Source organism: Nicotiana tabacum, chromosome 13 (assembly GCF_000715075.1).
Source record: "Nicotiana tabacum cultivar K326 chromosome 13, ASM71507v2, whole genome shotgun sequence".
In the NCBI taxonomy this organism is placed as follows: Eukaryota; Viridiplantae; Streptophyta; class Magnoliopsida; order Solanales; family Solanaceae; genus Nicotiana; species Nicotiana tabacum.
This window is the reverse complement of record NC_134092.1, coordinates 81,685,288-81,694,737: the sequence shown is the minus strand read 5'-3', so window position 1 is coordinate 81,694,737 and position 9,450 is coordinate 81,685,288.

Here is a 9,450-nt window from a genome sequence, read left to right as displayed (position 1 = left end):
AAAGTTATATAAGGACGAGATCCTTGAGATAAAAATTTAGGTGTTTAAATTCTCCCTTGTGAAATTTAAATTTGTACTATAGTACTAATAGGGAGTCATATCTGTTAGGCTTATTTGAAAATTCTTGTTTGAATTTATCTGTGCATAATTTGCCAAATTCATGTTGTAATTATTGAGTTTTAACCTACGAGGTAGGTGCCCAGGTAGCATTACATGTGACTCGTTAATTCGGGTAAATAATTATGAGGCCTTCATGCCTCACGTCTCGTTGTCAATATTGTGAAGGTTTGAAATGAGATTTTTGTTAACATGAAGTTAAACGACGATGCTGTAATAGGCTATGCTATGGTTATGGGCGTATGCATGTTGCGAAACGTTATGTGGTTGTGCTGTGTGAGCGTAGGCACGAGTTGCTACAACCATCTGAGACAAATACCGTGAGTTGATATGAAAATCGGACCCTTTTGAAAATGATTGGAATGTAAGAAAATTGGTTTTAAGGTTTAAAAGTGTGGATGGGAAAATTAATCTCAATTGAGATGGTGTTGTTTAAGCTATATCGGTTTCGGTGACGTGGTATCACCCGCAAGTTTGTGTGTAAGAGTAAAAAAAAATCAGTAATTTGATAACCTCAGAATAATTCTTAGCACGTTCGAGGACGAACGTTTGTTTAAGAGGTGGAGGATGTAACAACCCGAATTGTCGTTTTGAGAAATAGCGTCCCGTTCGATGGTATAAGAGTTTGGAAATCGCGAAGAAGAAATTGTTGCTGCACAGGGCTGACCACCGGAACACCCAGGTAAGTCCTCCTACCACCGGAACACCCATGTAATTCCTCTCATCTCCCCCATCATTCTCTCTCATTTCTGGTTCTTCTAGTCTCCCCTACTTCTCTCTCTCTCTCCCTCCCCCCAATTTCTATCCCCCTCTCTCCACTATGGTTCTTGTGATCTTTCCCCCTTTTCTCTCTCCCCGATTCTCCCTCCCCTTTCTCCGTCGTTTCTTTTCCCTTTTTTGCGAGAAGCTGTATCGGCCGAGTCTCTATCAGACTCACAGGAAATCGGCCCGGATCTGAGGCTGCGGTATTGCATACCTCTATTATATCTCTTTTTCCCCCTTTGGTTCCCCCTTATGTTTTTGCAGGCATTCACTACTGGATCAGAGCGTACAGCAGACGTCAAGATTAGTTGGAGGTAGTGGGAAATCATCTAGGTTACTACGACAGCACGACCTTGACATTTACAATGATGCACCCAGGTTTCACACTAATCGGGAGTTGGAACCTCCTGTTCTTCGATCAATATCTTTGTCTTCCTTGTTGGTATCCAATTAGTTTGCGATAGTTTAAGCCTAAATCTTGATTACCTACAATTAATTAGTGCATCTGGTTTTGCTAGTATCTGTTTAGGGATTTCTACACTTTAATTTGGATTCTTAGTAGTGGTTCTGTTATCACTAGTTTAATTCTTGCTTGTCTTCTTGTCTTAATAGTACATATTTCTAGTGGTTAGAGGTGTAAGTGTTAGACTTGCCTCATTTAGTTTAATCCTTTATTTGTTTTAGCGACTGTTCTAGCGTAATTTTCCTTAGATTATAGTGGTCGGGGTGAGTGATGGTAGAATAAGGTCATGTCCTCGGGTGGGAGGGGGGCAGAGGTGGCAAGGGAGTCTCTAGGTTGAGAGTGGGGGTCCTGGAACGTAGGTACTTTGATGGGAAAGTCTATAGAGTTAGCGAAGATCCTCCAGAAGAGAAAAATCAACATAGCTTCCGTCCAGGATACTAGATGGGTGGGTTCGAAGGCTCAAGATGCTGATGGGTTTAAATTGTGGTACTCAGGACGCGAGAAAGGTAAGAATGCGATAGGTATCTTGGTTGATAGGGAACTTAGGGAGCTAGTTGGAGAAGTTAGGAGGGTGACTGACAGGCTAATGGCTATTAAGCTGGGTGTGGGAGAGTCTACTTTAAATGTGAGTAGTGCTTACGCGCCTCAAGTGGGTTTGAACGAGGAGATTAAGAGGCATTTCTGGGAAGACCTTGATGGGTTGGACTGTGGTATTCCACACACCGAGAAGTAATTCATATGAGGTAATTTCTATGGTCACATTGGGGCAACCTATGGGGGTTATGACGGTGTGCATGGAGGCTTTGGATTTGGAGTTAGGAACGGAGGAGGTACTTTGTTGTTGGACCGTGCTAAAGCCTTTGATTTGGTGATTGCTAACTCGTATTTTCCGACGAGGGAGGAACACTTGGTCACATTCCATAGTTCATTGGCCAAGACTCAAATTGATTATCTACTCCTCCGGAAGTGCGATAGGAGATTGTGCATGGATTGCAAGGTTACACCAAGCGAGAATCTCACGACTCATCATAGGTTATTAGTGATGAACTTAGAGATCGTAAGGAAGAGGAAGAAGAGGTATGTGTATGGTCAACCCAGGATAAGGTGGCGTGCTTTGACTAATGAGAAAGCATAGGAGTTGGAGGGGGGGAGTTGTTGGCTATGGGAGCCTGGAGGAGCAGTGGCGATGCGAGCTGTATGTGGACAACGATAGTGGAGTGTATTAGAGTAGCTGCAAGAGAAGTGTTAATATCACGACCCAAACTGATGGGCCGTGATGGGCACCCGGTGCCTTAACTAAACGAGCACCAATGTAACGTATCTTTCTTATCATACCATCATGGGTAAATGGTCCAGAACAGCTGTCATGGTATAACCAGAATAAAATATAAGGGAATAGTCAACATAGGATGACTCAACATGGAATACAAACTTATACATGTGACATACGGGCCTATAAGGACCACATGATCATTTGTACCCTGAAAATATAGGCCGACAAGGCCATACAAGTATCCATATACATGAGATATGTCTACAAGCCTCTAAGAGTGCATAAATGTCATAAAGGTCGGGATAGGTCCCTGTCATACCAATCAATACATGTCCAAATCATACAGACCAAATAGGCAACTCCGGAGCAAGTGGAGTGCACCAACACCTTCCACTGAGCTGATAGCCTACTAGAAGGACTGTCGACCTATCTATCGGGACCTTCGGGCATGAAGCGCAGCATCCCCAAGTAAAAGGGACGTCAGTACAAATAAAGTACCGAGTATGTAAGGCATGAAAGCAATACATAAAAGACATGAAAGAAACATGGAGTAAAGAACTAAACCTGTAAGTATGAATAGCTCTGTGAATCATGAAATGTTTATAATGTCATGCATATGCGTATAAATTTCACATCATGCATAGGTATGTGCGTACACAACATCATTAAGCCTCTGAGGGCATCCCATCATATCATCTCGACTTCTGTGGGCGAAATCATCATTGTAGACCAATTGATCAGGTGGTGGTGTGTATATAATGCCCTAACCTTTCCCCATATCACATTTACATATAATATACGCACATATAACGTCATCTGGTCATGGGTTAATGTACATGTATAAATGAATGCAATGCATAAGAAGTAAGTCAATAATATCTCTCGAGATTTCATAAGATCAATATGCCTTTGGTTAATATCATGAAATAAACTTTATCAACTTACATATTTTTTGAAACACATTAACATACGATATAATAATAGGACACATGGAAAATCAAGAACATAGGCACCCCTAGTACTTCTAAGAATAGAGTCATTTGTGAAAGTTTCGCGTTTGCTCATTTTGTTTGTCTCATATGGATCATTCCCAAAGGAAAGAAGGGATAGCATTAACATATCTTAACTCCATTGTGTCCTTAATACCTTCCAAGCAATTCTTCAACCAACTTAATTCAATCAACCATAGCATAAAGAGATTCAAAATCAGTGTTGAGTAAATGCTAAATCCGCAACTTAAACTAGTAGCTCGCTTATGTAAATTTGGGCAGAATCTCCCCTGTAACAAGAGCCTCTTCCAATACCATATATCAACAACAATGACCAGATCAATCCATCAATACATAATTATCAATAACAAGACACCATATAAGAACAACAAGTCACAACTACTTCACGACGAGCGGCAAGCTCCGATTGAAACCTGTATACCCTATATCACCCTTTATAGACTCCTTAATTTAACTTAACAGTATTATGAACATGATAATGAAGTCATTCATCAATGATTTCAGCCTTATACCATATATTTATAATAAAGAAAACAATCCACAACTCCAACTATTCCCAATTAGTAACTTTACTCACTAGTTCATGTCTAGCCCATCCATTTAACTTAATAAACATCAAGATAACCTTAAGCACATGCAAGCACACAGTATAATTACCTCCTACGGTGGATTCAAGTCGAAATCCATGTTATATTTAGCTTACAGCAGCCCAACACAACCCAATCAGTTGATACCCAAAACGACAACTATAGTAATGTCAAAAACCCCGAAAATATTACAAAGAATGAATAATCCACCATTTCACCATTATGTAGTGTTTCTCCACACAATTTCTCCTCCAAAACTCCATTAAATAGTAGCAAAATAGACAGCCCAAAAACAACACGAAACAGCCCACAAAACAATCCACTACAAGTAGAATAACTCGAACCCACGACTTCCGATCACCGTCCCGTTAGTTCTAACTATTAAGAAATGAATTTATCAAGCTTCGTTGATATTTAAAATCTTAAATACTGAAAGTAGTGATTTTCATAACTATTAAATACCTTCCAAAACTCAAACTACAAAGAAAAAGAGAGGTGATATAGCAATACTTAAGTCGTAGGGATCGTTCTAATGTTATCGCTTCTTGATTTCGTACCCGGGATGTTAATCTTCATTGAAACCCTTGTAGAGATATTAAGGGTAAGTTTATGGGTCTTATTTGGTCGTGGTCTCTGGAAAAATGAAGAAACAGATGACATAAGGGATATAAATATCCATTTTGTTGAAAAGTCAAAAAGGTGCTACTTGGCACCCTAGCATTGGTCCTTCTTCCAACGCTTATATCTTTTTATCCATTTGTCGTATGAATGAACTGTTAAAATCATTGGAAACAAAATTCCAAGATCTTCAATTTTGTATATAATATGTCCCAAAAAGACCCCATATACACACAAAAGTTATTGCTCAAAAAACTTTAGTGACCCACCTACTTGTCACCTACGCAGTCTGCGCAGTCTCGCAAAACTGCAAATATCTCTCTACTCTGATGTCATATCGACGAACAGTTTAATGCATTAGAAACTAAACTCATAGATAATCAATTTCATATATGGAGAATCCTATAATTCTAAGTACATTAGTATAAAAGCTTTGCTACATTTGACATAATATTTAGCACATTATGAATGTAACTTGTGATGACCTTTACCAACTTTTGTTCCAAAACTCGCTTGACTTCAAAATGTAACACACGACTATAATACAACTACAATAACTCATAACATAACCTCCTTATCATGTTAAGAACCCTAGTATCACCCCAAAAGTATATGTTATAACATTCCAACTTGTCAACATTCGACGAAACTTATTTTCTTCAATTTGCTTAGCTCCTAAGCCTTTCAACCCTCTTGGTAGTTGTTATCAATGATCTTAAAGATTTGTAACCTCCAAGGTAACATGATTAACTTACTTTATGTACTTTCAAAGATGATCTCATTTATGAGCTTAAATCAATTGACTTATGATGTACTCTCACGTACGAAAATATAGGGTGTAACATCACTTCCCCCTTTGGAACATTCGTCCTCGAATGTTGACTGGTGCGCCTATCAGTCTCATAACCTATAACTTTAATGAATACTTTAATACTGCCCTTGCCATCTAGGAAACTATTCTATGAATAAATTCAAAGGCCAAGGCATTCCCCCCTTTAGGCCTCTTTCTCACACCATGACTTGTGGTCGGAATCCTTTCAATCTCGTAACTGTTGCTACCTTCTATCATGTAGCATGTACAACACTCACCTTGTATGTGCCTATGCGAATCTTCTCTCCTTTTCCCTCCATACTATACCATAACTATTACTTCGATTTATTATTACCGAAGTGTGCTACCCAACTCAAGTTTACTCTCTCCCTGCTTATCATATATGTATAAATCTTCTTCAGGTCCACCTTAATCCCCTCACCAGACACTACATGGCCCAAGAATGCCACTAAATCAAGCCAAAACTCGCACTTGGAGAATTTAGCATATAGCTTCTTCTCCCTCAAAGTCTAGAGCACGATCCTCAAGTGCTTCTTATTATCCTCCTGGTTGCGAGAATACACCAATATATTATCCATGAGCATGATGACAAAGGAATAAAGATTGGCTGGAACAAACTGTTCATCAAGTGCATAAAGGCTTCTGGGGCATTGGTTAGCCCAAAGACATCACCAAAAACTCATAGTGGCCATAACGAGTCCTGAAAGCCATCTTCAAAATGTCTGAAGCCCGTATCTTAAACTGATAATATCCAGATCTCAGGTCAATCTTCGAGAATACCTTAGCACCTTGAAGTTGATCAAACAAATCATCAATACATGGTAGTGGGTACTTATTCTTGACTGCAACTTTGTTCAGCTGCCTGTAGTCAATACACATCCTCATAGTGTCGTCTTTCTTATTCACAAATAAAACTGGACCACCCCAAGACGAAACACTCGGTCTGATAAAGCGCTTATCAAGCAACTCCTGAAGATGTTCCTTTAATTCCTTCAAATTTACTGGCACAATACGATATGGTGGAATAGAGATAGAATGAATGCCCAACACCAAGTCAATACCAAAATCGATGTCCCGATCGGGCGGCATGCCCGGAAGATCAGCTGGAAATACATCTAGGAGGTCTCTCACTACCGGAACTGACTCAACGGTAGGAGTATCAGCACTAACATCCCGCGTGAAGGCTAAATATGCCAAGCACCCCTTCTCGAACATTCGATGTGCCTTCAGATATGACACCACCCTATTGGGAACATAACCCAATGAACCTCTTCATTCAAATCTCAGAAATCCCGGCATTGCCAACGTTACAGTCTTAGCTTGACAATACAGAATAGCGTGATATGGTGACAACCAGTCCATGCCCAAAATAACATTTAAATCTACCATACTGAGTAAAAGAAAGTCTACCCTAGTCTCATAACCTCCGATAGAGACCACACACGAACGATAAACACAGTCTATCATAATAAAATCTCCCACAAACGTAGATACATAGACAAGAGCACTCAAAGAATCACGAGACACATTTAGATATGAAGCAAAATAGAATGACACATGCGAATAAGTGAAACCCGGATAAAATAAAATTGATGTATCTCTATAGCAAATTGAACAATACCTGTGATGACCGCATCAGATGAATCTGGATTGAGTCCCACTAGTCTGAGCTCCACCTCTCGGACGACCTTTCCCTGGATAGCCTCCACCTCTAATGACTTGACAACCACCTCGGGTTGCCTGACTCCACCCCGGGCTGCATGACCCCTACTTCTTGCTGGCTGAGTGGGCGGCGGAGCAACTAGTGTTGAAACCATGACACGAGAACCCTGCTATGGTACACTACTCTAAAGTCTAGGACAGTGCCTCCTAATATATTACTTGTACCTCCACACTCAAAACACTTTCTCAGCTGATGTGGCTGCTGAATCTAGGACTGCTTTCAACGGTCCGAATAACCACTATGATAGCTCTAAATTCGTGGTTCAATGATGGGAGCTGGAGGTGCACTGTAGGCTTGCTGCTCAGGACGAGACCCATAAGAACCATGACTGCCTGAAGTACCCTATGATGCCTGAAGTGCTGACTGAACCGACCTGATAGGATGGCCTCTACCAAATAAACCCCTACATCCAGATGGGGCACCACTAAAACTACCGAAATGACTAGGCCTCTTCTCAGATGCCGCCTTTCCACCCTGGCCACGAACCCTCTCGATCTATCTAGCAATCTCTACAACCGGTTGAAAGAATTATCATCCACAGTCTCTCTAGCCATTTTTAGCCTAATACCATAAATAAGGTCATCTATAAATCTCCTCACCCTCTCCCTCTTAGTAGAGATCAAGACAACTTCATGGCGAGACCATTCCATGAATCTGGTCTCGTACTGGTTAATAGTCATGCTACTATGCTGGAGGTGCTCAAACTAGCTATGGTAGTCCTCTCTTAGGGTAAAAGGAATGAACTTCTCCAAGAATAGTTGTGAGTACTGATCCCAAGTGAGTAGAGGTGAAGCTGCTGGTCTGCCTCGAACATACTCCTACCACCACCTCTTGGCGGAGCCATGCATTTTAAATATCGCGAAGTCAACTCCATTGGACTCCACTATACCCATGTTGCACAACGCCTTGTGGCAACGATCTATGAAATCCCGTGGGTCCTAAGAAGGTGTGCCACCAAAGCAAGTAAGAAATAACTTAGTGAACTTGTCCAATCTCTCCAACCCCTCGGATGATATGTCGAGTCCCTCACTAGGTTGTTTACCATTGATAGGTTGAACTACTCTAACTACTGGAACTGTCGGAGTCTAATATCTGTGAGCCAACTGCTCTGGTGTGTGAGTAGAAGGAGTTTGGGCTCCTCCCCCAACCTGAGAGACCGCTGGTGCCATAGGAAATACTCCGGATTGTACCACACTCTCCATAAGGCCAACCAGGTGTAATAGAGCGTCCAGAAGTATAAGAGTGGCTATGAACCCCTCTGGGACCTGAGCTGGTCCACCTAGTGAAGTCTGAAGAGGGATATCCTCCTCATGATATATCTGAGGCTCTGCAATAGGTGATGCTACACGTGCTTTAGGCTGAGCTCTGCCTCTGCCTCTGCCTCTGCCTCAGCCCCTACCTCGGCCCCGGACCCTACACTGTTAGCGGCTGCAACCTTGGGCTCTGACTCCTGGTCCTTTGTGGATGTTGTGCGTGTCCTTACCATCTGTGAGAGAAAAATAATAGAATAATTCAAACTTAATGATAGAATAAAATTGCACAATAGAGAAAGAAATATGTGAAATTTCCTAAAACCCTATAGCCTCTGGAAGATAAGTACAAACGTCTCCGTGCCGATCCTCCAGACTCTACTATGCTTGCTCATGACTCGTGAAATCTAGGAAATCTAGTACTTTGATACCAACTTGTCATGATCCGAAATCTCAACAGTGGGGCTGTGATGACGCTTAACGTTTACTTGTTAGGCAAGCCACCATTAGCTACACATTATTCATTTTAACAATTTTTAAAAAACAAATAAATGAGAAATAAAGATTGTAGAACTTCAAAATAGATATAATAACTCCCATTATGCCGTCTAATCAACTCTCGGAATCTGGTGTCACAAGTACATGAGCTACTAAAACAAGATACTACAACCAAGGTCTGAAATACAAATACAGCTATTTGAATGAAATAATAGTGCAAGAAATAAGAAGGGGACTTCAGGGTCTACTAACGGTGTGTAGCTCTACCTCAAGTCTCCGTGAAAAGCTAATTCGAGCGAGCCTCCACTAACTGTTGT